Source organism: Mirounga leonina, unplaced genomic scaffold (genome assembly GCF_011800145.1).
Source record: "Mirounga leonina isolate KUSES-001 unplaced genomic scaffold, KU_Mleo_1.0 Mir_93, whole genome shotgun sequence".
Lineage (NCBI taxonomy): Eukaryota > Metazoa > Chordata > Mammalia > Carnivora > Phocidae > Mirounga > Mirounga leonina.
The window spans coordinates 41,308,777-41,329,154 of NW_023270854.1; the positions used below are offsets into that span (position 1 = coordinate 41,308,777).

The window sequence follows — 20,378 nt, forward strand, 5'->3', positions numbered from 1 at the left end:
TTCTGTTTCCTACCTTATACATTAGCTAACCATTCTCACTTCCTTTGATGTCTGACAGATTATCCTTTCAGTCAGTGCTACAACTAGACAATGCTTTATTGAGCAACAGATAATCTGCATGCTATATTTATTAGCATGGATGTTTGACTGCTCGACAGAACCCAAAAAAACAAGACCTCAACAAGATAAAAATTTGTTCTTTCTCACATATCAGATATAAGTAGTTAAAGGCTGGGTATTTAAACCACAGGGTCAAGCCAAACCCTTTTACCCTGTTTTCTGCAATACCTAGTCAATTACTCCCATCTGCATGGTACTAGAGAGGCCATCTTACCATGTTCCAATGTTAGTTAGATGGATGAGAAAAAAAAGGAGAAATGAAAGCATGCCCATCACCCTTAAGGATATGACACAGACTATGCACAAATCATTCAGTTTGAACATGTCATATTACTCTTCTTGTGGCTATGTGTGGCTGAAAAATAGGGATTTCAGTTGGTCCCAGCTAAAATTTCTATTATTATAAGAAGGGGACCATTTCATTCAGTTCAGTAAAAATAACGTCTCCATTTATAATATCTTATATAGTTCATTAATAGTTGTCTTCTTAATAAAACTAGAAATATGTGAGATGGAAGCATATACTATTTTTAATTTTTAATTTTATTGTATTATTTTGTATTCTGTACCCCCTATCACTGACACAGTTTCTGGTACATATTATATACTCAATTAATATCCTTAATTTATATCTGTATCATAATTTTACTCTAAAATATATAATTTTACTCTAAATTTTACTTATGTAAAATATTTTATAATCTATTAATATGTTTTATTATATTTCATTTCTACAGTTACTTATAATGTTTGGGAGATTTCCATCCCATGTTTGTTTTATAATTGTTGACCAAATGACTGTTGTCTTTTTCTTGGTTTCTAATTGAACACTAGTCCAAACAATGCTGTAATAAAAAACATCTTTATAGGCAAATCTTTGTATATGTCTATAATTATTTCTGTATGATTAAACTCCTGGAAGAAAAATTTCTGAGCCAAAAGATTTACACATTTTGGTGTGTTTTGATGTAAAAAGGCAAACTGTCCTTCAGAAATTCTATATATTCATTTATGATAAATTGCCCAGCAATGTTTCAGTGTTCTAACACCTTTGACAATACGAAAACAGCACAGCCTGATAGTTCAAACCAAATCAAATATTTTAAATTTAAATTGGCTTGCTCCTTATTGATCATTTTATGTATTTATTGTATTTTGCCTGTGATACTGCATAAGTAAAATATGGTGATTCAAAGAGAGTAAAACTGACAAACTTCACATCAGGAAAATCAATACTTTGAAAAGCTGCAATCAGAGACACAATGTTTAGGTAAGAGATAGTATTTTATCTTGTTAACTTATTTAAACTATCAGACTGAGAATCCTCAATTTTTGAGAATAAAAACATCTCCATTTTTTTTTATTCTATTATGTTATTATTTGGAAAGAACACTTCATTTTCTATACACTTTATATTCACATGTTTTCAAATGTGATGAGTCTTCTAAACTGTTATTGTTTCAATAGTACAAAATAAACAATGGTGATTTCTATAATAAATTTACAGTTACTACGGCAAGTTGAATTTTACATTTATTTTTACTATCACGCATGTTAAACAACTTAATACCTTTCCTTAAAATTAGCTTTGCGCAGTGGCAGTATCGTAGCCAATGAGGTTTATCCAAGGCGCGATTATTGCTAATTGAAACTTTTCCTTAAAATTAAAAATATATTTTAAAATTTTAATGCTAAGCAGTCAAAGCATTTGAGAAGTAAACCCACAAAAAAGATACTGGTTTCTTTACCCTACTGGCCATTTTGACAATAAAGATGATTGTTCTACCTTCATTAGTAATCATATATTCATTTATGTGATCATTCAAAAGATATTGATGGAGGCTTTTCTTTAAAAGAAAAAGGCAATTTTATATTCCTCCCCTCTTTTGTAACTCACTGAAAATACAGAAAATTATCAAAAGAAAAAAAAATAAAAAAGAAATATCAATTTTCATTAAAACAAGAAAAGAGCCAAGTCACAAATCACAAATGTACAAATGTTGAAAAATGTGTTCTACACATCTAATAGTGACTAATGATGGAAACAAAGAGATCAGCATGCTTTCTCAGTTTGGGGACAGTGAGATAACTGCCACAGTTCTAACTGCTTACATGGTGATAACTTATGTAGAGGAGTTAAAGCTAGAAGCAAATGCCTGGAATGGATTAACAATAATCACAAAGCAACCAGCATTGCTTGATTCATCCATAAATACTGAAAAAAATATTTAAAAAAAAAAAAAAAAAGGAGGCAGGAGGAGGAAGAGAAGAAAAAGAAAACATGTATAACAAGAACAAGGATGGGGGAAAAAATAGGCATAAAATTATGATAGAGTAGAAATAAAATCATCATGAAAGTTAAACAAATGCTTCTCCTGTACCATAACAAAGTTAAGAAATCATTCAGCATGACCTGTTTGAAAAGTTTTAAGGAAAAGATGCAGCTCTGCATTTGATTTCAAAATTACTGAAAGTGGACATGCTACACTCTAACTCCCTTGAACCAAAATAAGAAAATACATTTAATATATATTAAAGACATACAACAAAATCCATACTTATTTTGTAAAAGAAGAAACATTCTTAGAGAGCTTGTGAAACTAATAGAAATCACCAAAGAGCAGAAGCAGTCATGCTCAGGGTGCCTGGGTGGCTCAGTCAAGCAGCTGTCTGCCTTCTGCAGAGATCAGACTTCAAGGTCCTGGGATCAAGCCCCACATCAGGCTCCCTGCTCAGCGGGGAGTCTTCATCTCCCTCTCCCTCTGCCCCTACCCTCGACCCCCCACTCATGCTCTCTCTCAAATAAAATCTTAAAAAAAAAAAAAAAAAAGGAATAGTCATGCTCAAGAGGGAGATTATAACACAAGATGTCCAAAAGAGCACACTTAAAATGTGGGTGGCAAACTCCAAAGGTAAGCTGCATTTGGAGCTGGAAGAATACAGGAACAAAATGCCAAGGAGGAAATAATCAGATTAGTCAGGATATCATAGCAAGAGCAATCATGGTGGTCAGTTCCTCAGTAATTATAGCAAAGACAATGCAGAATAGCTCAGTGCTTCCCCATTTCACAACTTTATAAGGCATTTCTCTGTGAGCACTCTGTGAAGCACAACTCCAAGATTACAGTACAAACAGCACTTCTTAGAGGTATGAAATTCAGTGACTTTATTTATTTATTTAAAGATTTTATTTATTTATTTGAGAGAGAATAAGATAGAGAGAGAGCATGAGAGGGGGGAGGGTCAGAGGGAGAAGCAGACTCCCTGCTGAGCAGGGAGCCCGATGCAGGACTCGATCCTGGGACTCCAGGATCATGACCTGAGCCGAAGGCAGTCGCTTAACCAACTGAGCCACCCAGGCGTCCCAAAATTCAGTGACTTTAAACTGGAATCACTACTTCAGCGTCCGAATCAGTGAAAAAGACGAGATTAGGAAGCAAACCTAGAAGAAGAGTTTGGAAATTTCCCATCTCGTGGGTTTTCCATTGTTACTGAAAATAGAACAAGCTAGTGCTTCTCGCCTATAACCTGCATATGCGTCACTGGGGAATTTGTTTAAAATGCACATTCTAATTTGGTAGGTCTGGAATAGAGCTTGAGATTCTGCATTTCTATAAAGTTCTGAGAGGATGCTAATGATGGTTTATAGACCATGTTTAGAATACGAAGGGCTACAATTCAAGTATAAATCTCTGATTCTTCTGCTCACAGTTTATATGCTTATGCAGCGTATCTTAACTCCAAAACAAAACTGCTTAAAAAAAAAGAAAAAGAAAATCAGATATTTAAGGAGTAATACCTACATGAAATAATGTAAAACAAGAACAAAAATTAGTAAAACAAAACTTTAAACATGTACAAACAAAAAGGAATGTTATTGCATCTATATTACAAAAAGGAAGCTACATTCTTTAAAATAAAAATAAAAAATTTAAGTAAAATCTTCCGTAACTAGATTGCACGAAGTGGAAGAGCAAATAGATAAACTAGAAGAACAAAGAAATTCTTTCACTCCCGAAAGAGTTGGGAATATTGAGACTTGGTGTAGAAAGCTGGAAAGAGTATCACTCCTACCCTAAAGTAGGCAAAATTATAGAAAAACAGCAAAATCCTATCTTGAGACCAAAGGTCTAAGAGCAATATATATTATATGTATGTGTAAATATATATATATATATATATATATATATATATATGTATATGCACATATATACACTTGGATATATGTATATGTATGAATGTATTAGAAATGGATTTTCTATTAACTTGACAAGATAATTAAATGAATAAAAGATAGTTGTTGGGGTGCCTGGGTGGCTCAGTCATTAAGCGTCTGCCTTCGGCTCAGGTCATGATCCCAGGGTCCTGGGATTGAGCCCCGCATTGGGCTCCCTGCTCCGTGGGAAGCCTGCTTCTCCCTCTACCACTCCCTCTGCTTGTGTTCTCTCTCTCGCTGTCTCTCTCTCTGTCAAATAAATAAATAAAATCTTAAAAAAAAAAAAAAGATAGTTGTTGCTGCTGCTAGGACAATTGGATACCATATCCAAAAAAAAAAAAGAAAAGAAAAAGAAATAAATTTTGGCCCATACTTCATACCATACCATATAGTTTCATATATACCTTCATATATATATTAAATAGACATATGTATCTTTACATATATATGTATATATATAAATGTATATAAAATGCTGTTTTAGTAGCTTTTGTTTGTCTTACTATGTGTGACATTATCTTTTCATATTTCATTTTCTTTGAACTGCCAGCATGTATCTTTAGACTGTACATATTGTTTGCCCATTTTTAAAAATTAGGTTTTTGTTTTTCTCCCTAATTTTATCATAAAACTTACATAATAAATTCATGATACATAGTATCAATTTTTAATAACAGAATTTTCTATGCTAAAAATTTTATTTAATAAAAGTTTTCATTGACATTTTCACATATCTGGCAAATTACAACTCAGACATCATTGTCAAATTATTTCACAATTAAACAATAAAAGACTTAGTTAAATGCTTAAAGAAAACAGTACAACAAGTGGTCAGAAGGTATAAGCAGAAGGTGTTTGGTGAAAATGTGAAAGAGGCACTTTGTCAATCCTCTGTCATCAGCAAACTTTCTCCAAGGAAATGTGTGTTGCCCAATCTTACTTTCTATTCAAATAATAAATTTCTAAAGAAGTATTCCCTTTGTCAACAGGTCAGTTTTGGCAAGAGTCCAGCAGATTACCTATCAGATGGGAAATGATTAAGAAATTATGATTTTATTTCTTTTTTTAAAATTTTTATTGTTATGTTAATCACCATACATGACAATAAAATTTTTTTTTTTAAAAGCAAACCCCCCCCCCCCAAATACTTATTTCTTCATTGAAAAGTACCACAGCATTCATTCCTGTAAACCGCATTCAATTCAAATAAATACTGGATCTGCAACTGGTATGTTACTTTCTACAAGTGCATTGTAAAACCCCATCCTCTGCCAACAGGAACATTTTAATGTCAGTGAGATATTGAAGTAATTAAAATATAAACTCTGTGCTGTTCCATCTATCTCTATCCAAATGGCAAGTTTACTTTACTGAATTCCCCTTATTGAGTGCCAAAATTGCCTATGCCCTATATTAGTCATTTAAAATAACAGGTTCTGCTTTATCAACAGATTCAACATAAATTGACCAATATATATAACCAGCTGAATTATAATTGCTTACAGTTAGATATTTCATTTCTGTTAACAATTCTTTGGCCAATATGTAATACAAAAATAGCAAACCAAACTGCATAACAATTCTGATATCAAATATAGCATTCTTAACACTATTTAACCTATAGCTAAATAAATAAACCTATAGTTTAGTATCAGTATCATTAGAGAATTATTCAAAAAAGACAGCATAGCCATAGCAATCATTGTTTTCTCTTTAGTAGTAATGACCGATTTCTCAAATCATCACAGTTAATGACTATATATATACATATATATAGAAGTGATTAACTATTTACATGTGTTAATCTAAATAAAGAAAGTAAACTGAGGCAAGCACAAATTACCAGAAATTGAGTTTATTTGGGAATAGGAGAGGAACTGTAATTTGGGACATGCAAACTGTAGCCAATTACAGGTTAGTCGTTTAAAGGTTTGCGGTAAACTGTATTTATGGGCAAGAAGTACAAAAGGCGGAGAAGAGAGTCCAGCCAGGTTCTAAGCAGGCAGTTCATTAGCTTGAGGATGGGAAGAGATTCTTGCAGATATTCACTGATTAGAAGATAAATGTTAGTCTTCTGTAAATCAGGCATTTACAGGAAATCAGTCTCTCAGTTCATAAGTTCTGTGCTTTGGAGGGTACATGCATGAGATTGTCCATTTCATATCTGCTGGTTCCATTCTAAATTGATATCCTTTTACACATTTCCTACCTTTTCAAAATGCTTGTCATTTGATATTTGCTGTATTAGTTCTACCTCCATATTAATGCACCATGATACAAAACCAGCAATAAATCATTCAGAATTATGTACTTCATAATAAGAATAACTGCATGTATTTAAGGAGTGATTTATAAGTTCTAAAGTTCTTCTATGCATATTATTTTCATTGATCCTTACAACAAACCATATATGATTGGGAAGGCAGTCAGTTCATTGCCTATTTTACTTACAGAAGAATTTGGGATCCTCAAAATTTATTGCCTTGATATTGGTCATTGGTTAATAGGGAACAAGACAGAGATCCCCAAACAATGGTCTGACTCCAAAATCAAGGATGTCCTTTGTATCAGCTATCGGACATTAACCACATACACTTAAAATGAGAAAAGCTCTTTGTGGTTTTGCCTACCTTTCTTGATGGGGGGAAATTCAAATATCAAGTAAATTTGTGATGCATATGGTCAGTTTTAAATAATGCAATGCATGTTTTATGTTAAAAATATCAGGAAAAATTTCCACTAAGATTTTGATAAAAATTACAGATCAGATATTGATGTAAAATATTGTTTCACAGTTAAACTATAAAAACAAACAAACTGGTATTTTCTGACATGGGACATACAGAACACAGGTTCCTATCAATTAAACAAAAAGTGCTGAGAATTTATACTGATTAATTATAGTTCTCTAAATGTATACTTAATAATATACTATTTCAGTACTTGATAAAAAGATACTATGCACAAATATTAGCTTACTTTTATACTAGATTTTAAACATTTTAAAGGTGAGGGGCACCTGGGTGGCTCAGTCTTTAAGCGTCTGCCTTCAGCTCAGGTCATGATCCGGGCCGGGGTCCTGGGATGGAGCCCCGCATCCGGTTCCCTGCTCAGTGGGAAGCCTGCTTCTCCCTCTCCCACTCCCCCTGCTTGTGTTCCTTCTCTCGCAGTGTCTATCTCTGTCAAATAAATAAATAAAATCTTAAAAAAAATTTTTTTAAAGGTGAGATAAAAATGATATCTATGATAATGAAAATTCAGTGGCGACATATTCACTTTTACTTAATATTTTACAAATGAATGTAAATAAAAAGCAGCATTTCTCTCTACTTCTGAAAACACATTTCGAAATATATGAACCCTACTGATGACATTTTTAGTCTTTCTGATGATTCTGAATTTCTTCTGTTAAAAAGAAACAGACCCAAAATAGAGTCACTTATGTTAAGCCCTAACAGCACTTAATACCTAACCTAATTGCAGTTTCAGCCTTTCCCAGGGGTGGAATTTTAAACCAATCAGTCTGGAATTTCTTGATAAAACCCCCCAGCCCTTCTCCCTATAGGAAGGTGACCTTGCCTGAAATAATCCTTTCTTTTCTTTTTCTAATAACTTCCTGTCCCAATCCTTTCTGTCTATAAAATCCTCCCTCTTTGTACAATAGCATCCTTCCATTTGTTAGGTGGGATGCTGTCTGATTCATGAATCATCGAATAAAGTCAATTAGATCTTTACTCAGTGAATTTTTGTATAGAAACTTGAGTTCCTATAGTTATATCAATTAGAGCTGGGTTCATTGATTCTTTTCAAGTTAGCTGATTTTGTGGATTTTTTTAATTCACAAAAGTGAATTTATTGCTTTTAACCTTAAAAATAGATATACAGATAATAAGACTAACACATTGAATAACCAAGTAGGATATTGTGATTTATAATTGAGATGTGTTACTGAACCCAAGTTCAATCTGCTTCCCAAACGTCAGTTCAGTAAGTCAAGGGGATGAGGGAACAGAAGGCAAGCTGAGGACAAAGCAGAAGCTGACACCCCGCAACACGCCCCTCCCCCCATGGGATATGCGTGACATTCCTCAGGCACTCCTGGCTGCCCTGAAGGAAGAACAAATGGTTAACAAATGGATAGAGATTACAGTCCTGCAGGATAGGAGTCTCCCTCAGTTTACAAATGTCCTAGTGATTTACAAGGAAGAAGCTTTCTTGTCAATAGCCTAACTTCCAGAGACCTATAACTCAGTTTCCTGAAGCCCTAACATCAGCCTCCCCTCCATAAAATTGAGGAAGGCTGAGGAAGAAGGAAATGTAAATAAAATTGAATTTTTTCTAAACCTAAAGCTCATTCATTAACAAGGATGTGTGATAGGAGGAATATAATATTCCTCCAGGAAACTCCCAACTGTTCATGTTAGTGCCTCATTAGAGGGAAAAACAGCCTTGGCTTGACAATAACTGACTCTTCAGTTGCAGTTTTAACTAGTGTTATCTATGTAAATTGATTATATATTATTATATTTGTTATATATTATATATTCAACAATTCTATTCAATATATGCTTTATGATTTTAAGTATGAGACTGTTTACTGTAAGTCCTTGCATCTATGGTGCTAGGTGAATGTCAGAAGGTGAGAAGGACTGAAAATATTTTGTTGCCTAAAAAAAAAAGAAAAAAAAAAGGCCTGTTTGTAAGCATTTTAAATATGCTTAGGTGTGTCTCACTACCTATTACACATCATTGCTCTGTGGGTTTGTGTGCATGTGTTGTACTGTAATTAAGTCTCCATGCAAAAAAATATCCTGAATTCTAATATTGCTATTCTTTGTTAATGTATATCAGACATAAAATTTATTTAGAAATGAAGAAGATCCTACTAAATATATATGCATGTTTTTAGGTTTATATTAAGGTTTCTTTCATTAGAAGCAGACTGTTTTGGCATAATTGTAACTTGAAAATGAGTGCTAAATAAAATACACAGATTTATATTCTACATTACAAAATGAAAAAAATACATATATACAGATATATATAGACCTCCTCATTGTTACATTTGTACGCATGCATGTATGTTATATGTGTATGAATTTGTGAATGTTATGGGTATATGTGTATGTACAAGCAATCATTCTGTACTTCTATCTGTTGCAAGGATCAGAAGCAAAGAAACCTTAATAGCAATAAATATAGCTACTGCCCAGATGTTAGTTTCTGGTGCCATTCTCCACTAAAAAGAACCCAGAGTTTCTTGGATAATTTGCTAATTTCAGGGCTTGGCAGGGCTGGGCAGGGTAGGTATGGTCTCGAATATCTTGTTTTGCCAGAATTTAAGGAAGGGTTAAAAAAATAATAGGTTTGTGTCATAAGGACATAGGAGCTTGAAAAAGGTCCCACAGCCTAATAATACATTCACATATACATATATACATACATACATACATGTATACATAAAGATATAAATAAGTAAAATTAATAGGCCAAAGGAAAGCTTCTTGTTTATAGGCTACTGATTGGTCAGTGGTACCCGGGAAATGTAGAGAGAGTACTAAAATTGTAAAATCAACATTTTGCCAGCATCTTAAAGATTGTCACCAATTAAAGATTGGTTCTGGCAATCTTGAGTGGATGCTAAATCTCATGGGAAATTTTGATGAGGAGTGAAATACTGGCATGGTTTTAAAGTATATACAGATATACCTCATTTTATTTTGCTTCACTTTTTTACCATTCATAGATTTTGTGTTTTTTACAAATTGAAGGTTCAAGACTTCAGTGGAGGAAGTAACTGCAGATGTGGTGAAAATAATAGAACTAGAATTAGAAGTGGAGCCTGAAACTATCATGTAATCTCATGATAAAATTAAAATGGATCAAGAGTCGCTTCTTATGGATGAGCAAAGAAAATGTTTTTTTCAGTTGAAAGCTATTCCTGGTGAAGATGCCATAGAGACTGCTGAAATGACAACAAAGTTTTTAGAATAGTAAGTAAACGTGGTTGACAAAGACATGACAGGGTTTGAGAGAATTTATGCTAAGTTTGAAAGAACTTCTACTGTGTCTAAAATACTATCAAACAGCATCACAAGCTACAGAGAAATCATTCGTGAAAGGAAAAATCAACTGATGTGGAAAACTTCATGGCTGTCTTATTTTAAGCAACTGCCACCAGCACCCCAAACTTCACCGACCACCACCTTAACAAGTCAACAGCCATCAACACAGAGGCAACCCTCCATTAGCAACAAGACTGTAACTCGCTGAAACTCAGATGATGGTGAACATTTTTTAGTAATAAAGTATTTTTAATTAAAGTATGTACATTTTTTAGACATAGGGCTATAGCACACTTAGTAGACTATAGTACAGTGTAAACATACTTTTTTTTATGCACTGGGAAACCAAAAAATTCATCTGACTTGCTTTATTGCAATATTCACTTTATTGTGGTAGTCTGGAACTAAACATGCGGTATCTCTGAGGTATGCCTGTACTCACAAATTGTTTTGTAATTGCAACATCAGAAATAGTAATGTACAGTGGAGAAATCAGACAACAATTTTGACTAAGTGATCAAAATTAGGATCATCAATTAAGACTAAGTGGAAATTGTGTGCTTCCAGATGTGATACCTGAGGAAAGCATAACAGCAACTATATAATATTCTCACTAGAAATGTGTAAATGGAATCTACTTACAAAAAAATGTTAACTGATCTGAAATAACTATTTTATCAAAAATTAAAAAAAAAAGTCTTCTTCAAGAATGTCAATGACATAAAAGACAAATAATGTGGAAATGATTTAGATTAAAGGAGATTAAAAAAATATGACAACTAAATACAAGACCCAATTCTAGATAGAATCCCGAACTGGAGGGGAAAATAATGTAATAAAGCACACTGGTTTGACTGACAAGTTTGAAATAAAAACTGTAGATTAGATAAGTATTTTATCTCAATGATAAATTTACTGAAGTCAGAAATTAATTATATTTTAGTTATATATAATTATATCCTTATTCTCATGAAAAACACATTGAGGTCTTTAAAGATAGGGCAATGATATATGCAAATTAGAGATAATTAGATAGGTGAGAGATAGGGAAAGAAAGAAAGGGTTAGATAGGTAAATAGAACAATGACAAAGCGTGGGTGGTAAAATGTTGATAATATGAACCTGGACCAAATGTTTTATAAGTGTTTTTGTTGCCATACTTGTGCTTACAACTTTTCTCTAAGTTTTAATTTTTTTTCTCATTTATGTATTTTTATTTGGTAATGTTTATATCACTGCACTGAACCTAAATTTTACAGACATTGGATAGCATTAGTTTGGATATCATTAATTATATGAGAGACTTGAAAACTATTACATAATGAAAAATTTCAAAACTGAAGTGGAATGGGCAGCTTCACATGATGCCATTTCAATAGTAATTTATTTCAATCACACAATCTACAGGAATGTCACCATCTCTAAATGAGAAATAATTCTGTGTCTAAAACTACTTTGGTGCCTCCATATTCTGGGAGAAGAACTTAATCTCCAACTTTCATGATAACTGGTTGAATCTCTCCATCTTTTCCTTTAGAGCCTGATCCAATAGCTACTACTATTGCTTGCAATACTTTTCCTTGAGATTTTTCTAGAAACATAATGCCTCCCTTGGTTACAGTTTTGCCTGTACTCCTTTCAACTGCAACTTGGTCAAAGAGAGGAAGAAACTTCCTAAATGCCTGTCTTGCCATGACTTAAGTTCTCTGCAGTTTGTACTCTGCTCTTCTGCCACTGCACAAGCAAGGAGAAACCCTCCATCCAACCCTTGGGACATGTGAATGTGGGAAAAGGATGCCCAGCACACAGGCAGCTCCTCTAAGTTTTAGTTTTCAAATAAAAAAAATAAAATTTCAGAAAAATATTTGCTTCAGTGTTTCACTGTTCTGTTCATGATGTTTATAATATCAATGTCTTCTGAGAACTGCAGGCATTGCATAATTCCATGGAATACACTAAAGTATAACTTCACATAGTATTATGTATTATAAAATGTATTTGGGGTCAGAATATTCTAGGTATGTCTAAAAAGGACTGATAATAACCTGTCTAGAAAACTAAGAACAGAACTGCCTAACATATATAGGGACTTTCATGACTTTTAATCTCAAATTTCAATTCTTTGAGCCTATATGATAATCTTATGAAAAACAGTAGTAATTTAGTAAATGGAGTAATACTTCTTTTTAAGTGGATCATCTTAACTTAGTCATGTGAATCTGGACCTCTGATGAATGAAGTCAAAGAATAATTAAATAAATGAAGAGATAATTTATGTTCATGGACAAAAATACTAGTATTGTCAAGATATCAGTTCTTTCCAACTTGACTGAAATATTCAACTCAATCTCAATCAAGATCCCAAAGGTTTTTTAGTAGATATTGACAAACTGATTCTAAAATTTATATAGAGAGGCAAAAGATGCAGAATAGTCAACACAGTACTGAAGACAAATAACAAAGTTGGATAACTGACATTTCTTAACTTCAAGGCTTACTCTAAAGCTATAGCATTCAAGATAGTGTGGTTATTACAACACAATAGATAATCCATGAAAGAAAGTATTGATAAGCTGGACTTCATTAAAATAAAAAAAAAGTCAACTCTGTGAAAGCAAAGTCAAGAGAATAAGAAGACAAGCTACAGACTTGGAGGAAATACTCTCAAAAGACACATTTGATAAAGGACTGTTATGCAAAATATACAGAGAATTCTTAAAACTAAACAGTAAGAAAATAAACAACCTACGAAAACTGGGCCAAAGACCTTAACAGATACCTCTTCAAAGATATGTTATGCATATGATAAGAAGCTCCATACACAATGTCATCAGGAAAATGAACATTAAAATAACAATGAGATACCACTATGCACGTACTGGAATGGTCAAATTCTAGATCATTGACAAAAGCATATTCTGGGAAAGATGTGCAACCCTCATTCATTTTTGGTGAAAATTCAAAATGGGAAAGCTACTTTGGAAGGCAATTTTTTGTGGTTTCTTGGAGAACTACACATATTTTTACCATATGATTCAGAAAATGTGCTCCTTGGTATTTACCCAAAGAAGCTGAAAACTTATGTCCACACAAAATCCTAGACACAATGTTTACAGCAGATTTATTCATAATTGTTCAAATTTGAAAGCAAATAAGAAAATTCTTTTTATTTTTTTGAGGGGGAGGAGGGGTAGAGGGAGAAGGAGAGAATCTTAAGCAGGTTCCGCACCCAGCGCAGAGCCTAACATGGGGCTCCATCTCACAACCCTGAGATCATAACCTGAGCCAAAACTGAGAATTGGAGCCTTAACCAAATGAACCACCTCCCCCTTCCTTTTTAAGACAATTCTTTAGTAGATGAATGGATAAATAAACAGTAGTACATTCAGACAAAGGAATATTATTTAGTGCTAAAAAAAAATGAACTGTCGAGCTATGAAAATATATGGCGGGACCTGAAATGCATTATTACTAAGTAAAAGAAGCTAATCTAAGAAGACTACATACCATATGATTCCAACTATATAAGATTTTGGAAAAGTCAGTGGCACCTGGGTGGCTCAGTCGGTTGAGCATCTGACTCTTGATTTCGGCTCAGGTCATGATCTCAGGGTGGTGAGACTGAGCCTTGCGATGGGCTCCACACTCAGTGGGAAGTCTGCTTGAGATCCCCTCTCTCCCTCTCCCTCTGCCCTTTCCCCCTGCTCTCTCTCTAAAATAAATAAAATCTTTAAAAAAAAAGATTTCAGAATAGGCAAAAATACAGAGATAATAAAAAGTTGCTAGGGGTTGAGGTGTAGGAGGGATGAATAGGCAGAACACAGGAGATGTTTAGGGCAGTGATAATGCTATGCATGATACCATAATGATGGATACATGTGATTATTCATTTTTTCAAACCCACACAATGTACAACACCGAGTGAACAATAATGCAAACTATGACCTTTGAGTGATTATGATGTGTCAATGTAGATTCATCAGTTGTAACAAATATGCCCTCTGTTGAGTGATGTTCATACTGGTGGAAGCTATGCATATAAAGGTTCAGAGGTATATAGGAAATCTCTGTACCTTCCCCTTAGCTTTGCTGACAATTTAAAATTTTTCTAAAAAAGTCTTAATAATACTTAGAATAACATCACATTTTATGTTGACTGAATCCATCTCCACTAAAATCAGCTTTCACCACTTCTAGTCAACATTGTACTTGAGGTTCTTGTCAGGATTCCAGTTTGAAAAGAAGGAAAACAGTATTTGCAAATGACATGATCTTTTATATAGAAAAACCTAAGGAATTCATATGCAAAGAAAACCTCCAAACAAATACTATTAGAACTAATAAATAAGTTCAGCACACATGCAGGATGTGCGATCAATATGTAATAATCAATTGTATTTCTGTACACCTCCAACAATGGCAAGTTGAGTAATTGCAACCTCCATTCACTATTGATAGGGAAGTAAAACAGTGCAGCCACTTTGGAAAACAGTTTGACAATTCTTCAGGGTGCTAAATACAATAACCTATAGCCCACAATTCCACTCATAGGTATATATTCAAGAGAAATGAAACATATCCCCACAAGTATTTATACACACATATTCATAGCAGCATTATTCATAGTAGCCAAAAAGTGGGAAAAAAACAAATATTCATCAAATGATCAAAATGTGGCATAAAGACCACATATTATATGAAGTCTACTAATTACTAATTAATATGAAATGTCCAGAACAGGCAAGTCCACACAGATAGAAAGTAGGTAAGAAGATGCCAGAGCTGGGGTTATGACAAAACAGTGACTACTAATAGGATTTATTTTTTTTTTTTGAGTGATAAAAATGTTCTAAATTTAGATAATGTTTTTGGCTGTATATCTATGGATATATTAAAATTTGAATTATACACTTTAAAAGGGTGAATTTCATGTTATGTGATTATATCGCAGTTTTTATAAAGTGCTATCATTAATCATCTTCTATTCCTTATTTTCTAAATCCTCTTCAGAAAATCTCCTGTAACTTGAATAACTATTTTTTCATTTTTATTTTTGTTTTATATCTACACTGAGCCTTAATCTACTGGCTTAACCCCACTTTTTAATTTATTTCTTCTTTATTTATTTAGAATTATTTGGCTATAATTTGCCCTGTTCTCCTTTGTTTACTACATAGACATTATAACACATTACGACAGCCTACCTTCAAAATTGCCCTCAATTCTCCTGATATTCACACTCTCATATATTCCCTTTCTACATCACATCAAGATTTTTCAATGTGACCAACAGAAGATGGCAGAAGTAATGGTATATTATTGCCAACATTAGGTCATAAAAGATACTGTGGCTTCCATATACGCCACCATTTCCTTCTTGGATCACACATTCTGGGAAAAGCCATTTACCACGTTCCCACAAGGTGAGGAACTGAAGGCTCCAATCATATAACCACATGAATAAGCCTAGAAGTGGATCACCCAGCTCTTGTCAAGCTTTCAGTAGAATGCAGTAATGAAGGCTACTATCAACAGCTCATCAGTGATCTTGGAAATAGATTATCCTTCAGTTGACTGCAGCCTTAGCTAACTGCTAGAACTGCAAACTCATGACAGACCCTAAGTCAGTTAAACCTCCCCTATTTTTGTGAGGTAAAAGTGTGAGGTAAAAGTTTGTTTTGTGTGGATAGTTTTTATGGCACTTTTTTAATGTAACAATAGATAACTAATATATATGCTAAAATACCTAGTCCCTTCAGCTTATACATGTGACTAATAATTTATGCCTTATTCTTTCCATTAATGCTTTCACAGATCTAAATATGATGGATATGAATTTTCCTTAATAATAATAATTTTCTCTGCAACATTCTTATACTTTAAAGGAAGATAACATAGCCTCTGTTCCACTGATTAGTAGATTATGTATTTTCTAATATAATAACATGCCACTTTGAGCAACATACGCACTGATAGTTTCTAATTTTAAAGTTGGATTTACTTGTAAAATAGTACCTATTTGAGGTACAAGATGTCTGTGTGTGTGTGTGTGTGTGTGTGTGTAAGAGGCAGATAAAATTCTCTATTGTATTAACTGGAAAGAATGATTGTTTTCAGTCACAAAATAAATCCTTAGACAATCTTTATGTAATCAGTTTACATGCCAAGATATATAGGAAAAAGAAGAGAAAAAAGAAAGACTTTAGTTAAAGTTAAAACTCTTTAAATTATTCATTTACAACTCATCTAAATTTTACCACAACCAAAAATATCCTAGATTACCTTAGAGGAAGATAAGAGCTAGTTAAGCATTTAATGAAGATAAAAATAGGTTTGTCCTACAAAATTAGTGAGATGGTGATGGAGTTAAGAAACTATAGTAGCTGTTTTAATCAGCTTTTTAAATACTCAGATGACACAGATCTATTTAGGGAGGTATCACAAAGGCCCAGTAACATTTACCCTAGCTTTATGAATTTAATGACTGAGCAAACTCCAAATTTAACTCTCCTGTTGTTTTTCACTTACTTTTTAATTTTCAAGCCTTAAGAGACAATATTTTCAATATTAAACTGTTTTTGTTTTAGTATAGAGATCTGAAATAAATTCAACAATCCAAAAAATATATATATATACACATATATACGTATGTTAATAACATCTGTGAATCTACATATACTGTGCTAATTTTAAATAGTTTTGCTCACAGTGAAAATGCCAGTTGTGTAACTGTCAAAAGTTTAAATTAGCTGTTTTCAGTTACGAATATGGTGGGATGTGGTTGACATCTTTTTCCCCTTCATTCTGCATAGCTAGTCAAACACCTATCCAACAGGTTTAAACTTTGGAATGGTTCTTCTCTTCATTATTATCATGATCTCTCTGGTATTGTTCCTTATCTGAATAACTTCTATAGTTTTGTAAATGGTTTCCTGCCCTCAGTCTTGCACTCATACTCATTTATTTTCAGAGATCTAGTTTCAAATCTCCACTCCATTTACTATTATGTCATCTAGAACAACCATTTTCTGTTTCAGTATTCCCCCAATAGGGACAATAATAGTATCTGCCTCATGGGGAGTTTTTGTGTTCAAAACATGATGTGGCATATTGTAATCATCTGATAATGTAAGCTATTACTATTACTGCCGTATTGTTTTTAATTACAAATTTGATTATGTCACTGTTTTTAAATCCTTCAGATTTTGGTCTTCTGGGTACAGTCAAAATTATTCAATATAACATAAAAAGCCTTCCTTGTTCTGGCCACTGCATTATCTTCAGCTTTATCATTTCATTATCCTAGGCCTGATATTAAATCATTATTCTATTTCTGCAAATACTGTACTTGCTTGGGTTCTCATCTAATATCTGGATTAGAAGACCTTAAAAATTGTCTAAAGTAATTCTTTCATGTCTGTAAGATTCAGTTCAAGTTGTATTCCTCCAGAACTTTCTTGAAAAGCCTCATGTTTTGACTATTCTATGCCATGTATTATCTCATGTGTTCCTATAAAGTTCTGTACATGGGTCAATTTTTGTTTCGTGTCGAATATCTTTCAAATTCTCTTCCAAATTCATGTACGTACTGTACGTATTGGGAAGCTGACCTCTATTCTACCACTTCCAATTGGGTGCACGTATGAGGAAGGGAAGAGAATGAGGTTGGGGCATTAAATGTCTTTGTTCCCTTCTTGTAGAGGTACATTGATATGGATGCATCCAAAGAACACATTCTTTTTTATTTCTTCAGGTCCTGATAACCCCTTTGCTTGTGTTTTCAGGTCTGAGAATATTGATGATAAAGATATTTTAGCCCTGGCCTACTGCACCATTACTGGTAATTCCTTACATCTTGATTTCTTTATTGTAAATGGTTCCTTTCTTAAAATTTTCCTAAATTCCCACTTTGAGAGTGCCACCTGAAACCTGCTAGGACCTTGACAATACTTAACACAGTGTATATCAGCCAGAATAGGTTTGGTTATGCTATATAACAAATAATCCCCACTATTTCAGTAGCTTTTAAAAACAATTTTTTTTTTTTCCTCTCAGGTGGGCTCTACTCCAACTGAGAAGGTTCTGTTTTTGTTTCTATGATATTCAAGCCAAGAAAAAGAAAATGTGGCAGTCACAAAGGAGCAATAAAGCTTCTGCTTAGAAGCGACCTAAATTTCTGCTTACACTTTACCAGCCAAATGAGGTCCTGGAAATATGCACATTCAAGGGAGGAGAAAAGTGGATGAAAGGAGAATTAGAATACTTGATGAAAGCATTATGACCTCTGTATTTTATATTATACTAACATTTCAAAATCTCTCAGGGAAAACAGGAATTCACTCTAAGGAAAGGGTCTCACTTTTCTTCAACTTCATATCTACATGATGTAGCATTGTATTTAGCAGATAGAAAATTAGATAAATGTTTACTGAATGAATACAATTGTTTTGCTCTGTACAAAAACAAAAACACCAGTAATAAGTTGATTCAGTTACTTCTGAAGACATTCAAACAATCTATTAAATTTAGATTCAATAGAATACAATAGATTCAGAAAGGGGGGAAATCGGAGGGGGAGATGAACCATGAGAGACTATGGACTCTGAGAAATAAACTGAGGGTTCTAGAGGGGAGGGGGGTGGCGGATGGGTTAGCCTGGTGCTGGGTATTAAAGAGGGCACGTTCTGCATGGAGCACTGGGTGTTATATGCAAACAATGAATCATGGAACACTACATCAAAAACTAATGATGTAATGTATGGTGATTAACATAACATAAAAAAAAGAGAATACAATAGATCCAAAAAGTCTATCCTGTCACTTTCATAATATAAATAAGCCAAAATATCCCCACCAAACTCTTATGTTTCAGAGCAGAAAACATTCTCCAGAGATTGTGAGAGAAGCCCAGAATTGGTGTTTAGGTAATCAGCATTCTAAAACCAGTTCAAAAATCAACTACCATGTGGCTTTGGAGAAGTCTTTACATTTGAATGTCTTATTTGTCTCCCTTGAAAATTACAGATTTTTTAAAATTTAAAAACACTTTCAGATTTAATTTTGAATTTTAATGTGTAATTATTCATTTTAATGGAAAACTAGTACTTGGAATCTTATCATTTTGATGACCAAAATGATGGCACTGTATGACTTTGAAGTTCATGCTTTAGATGAGATGAGGATATTTAAATGAGTTCACATTACAATTCATCTCAATCTATACCAGATGGCAGACTTCAAGTAGCACTAGGACAATACCTCTTCGCTTCTTGTCATGTCTTTTCTAAGGATGAAAAAATATGTAGTTGACTCTGATAATTAGTTTTTAAAATACAGAAGAGTGGAAAAATCCTTTCAAAAGACGTTTGGTAACAGATTTCTTTTTCTTATGTGCCATTTAAGAGTATAGTATATATTGATGAATATATATATATAAAATAATGCCTCAGTCCTGCTTTCTTATCATGTAAGACACTGGTTTACTATAATTGCTATGATGTAAACCAATCCATTCAGGGAAGTAGCTGTTTTTGTCTTGTGTTTTAATGAATACCAAATATTCATTTAAAGATTTGTCATCGTTTTTTATTACAGTCCATAATAAGGAAATCCCACCTGAATTAAGGTACACATATCTCTAATGGGCTATCGTGGCTGTAAAAGGCAGTCTGGGCTCTGGTTTTATCCAATCCTATGGCTTATACTCTCTTTATCATTCTTAGAACCATCAAACCTATGAAATTTTTGAAAATGCATGCAGGATATACTTAAGAGCACTTCGGTTTTATTTCAAGTGTTCCACCAAGACTTACCAAATATGAAAATTATTTTTAGATCTGGTAGATGTTTTACTTAACTCTGATGCTTTTCAGATTTTTAAACTAAACATTTGATTATAATAAAATAAATTGCTCAACTATAAAGAGATTAAAGTATACATATTCAAAGTATTGTTTATACCAAGAATGAAATTTACT

General features: G+C 33.3%; 2 pseudogenes; one reads left to right on the forward strand and one right to left on the reverse strand.

Annotated features, from left to right (window-relative positions):
• The first annotated feature begins 1,704 nt into the window (after window positions 1-1,704).
• LOC118004824 lies at window positions 1,705-1,816 on the forward strand (annotated as a pseudogene).
• Window positions 1,817-11,773: 9,957 nt separating this feature from the next.
• LOC118004745 lies at window positions 11,774-12,095 on the reverse strand (annotated as a pseudogene).
• Between the last annotated feature and the right edge of the window lie 8,283 nt (window positions 12,096-20,378).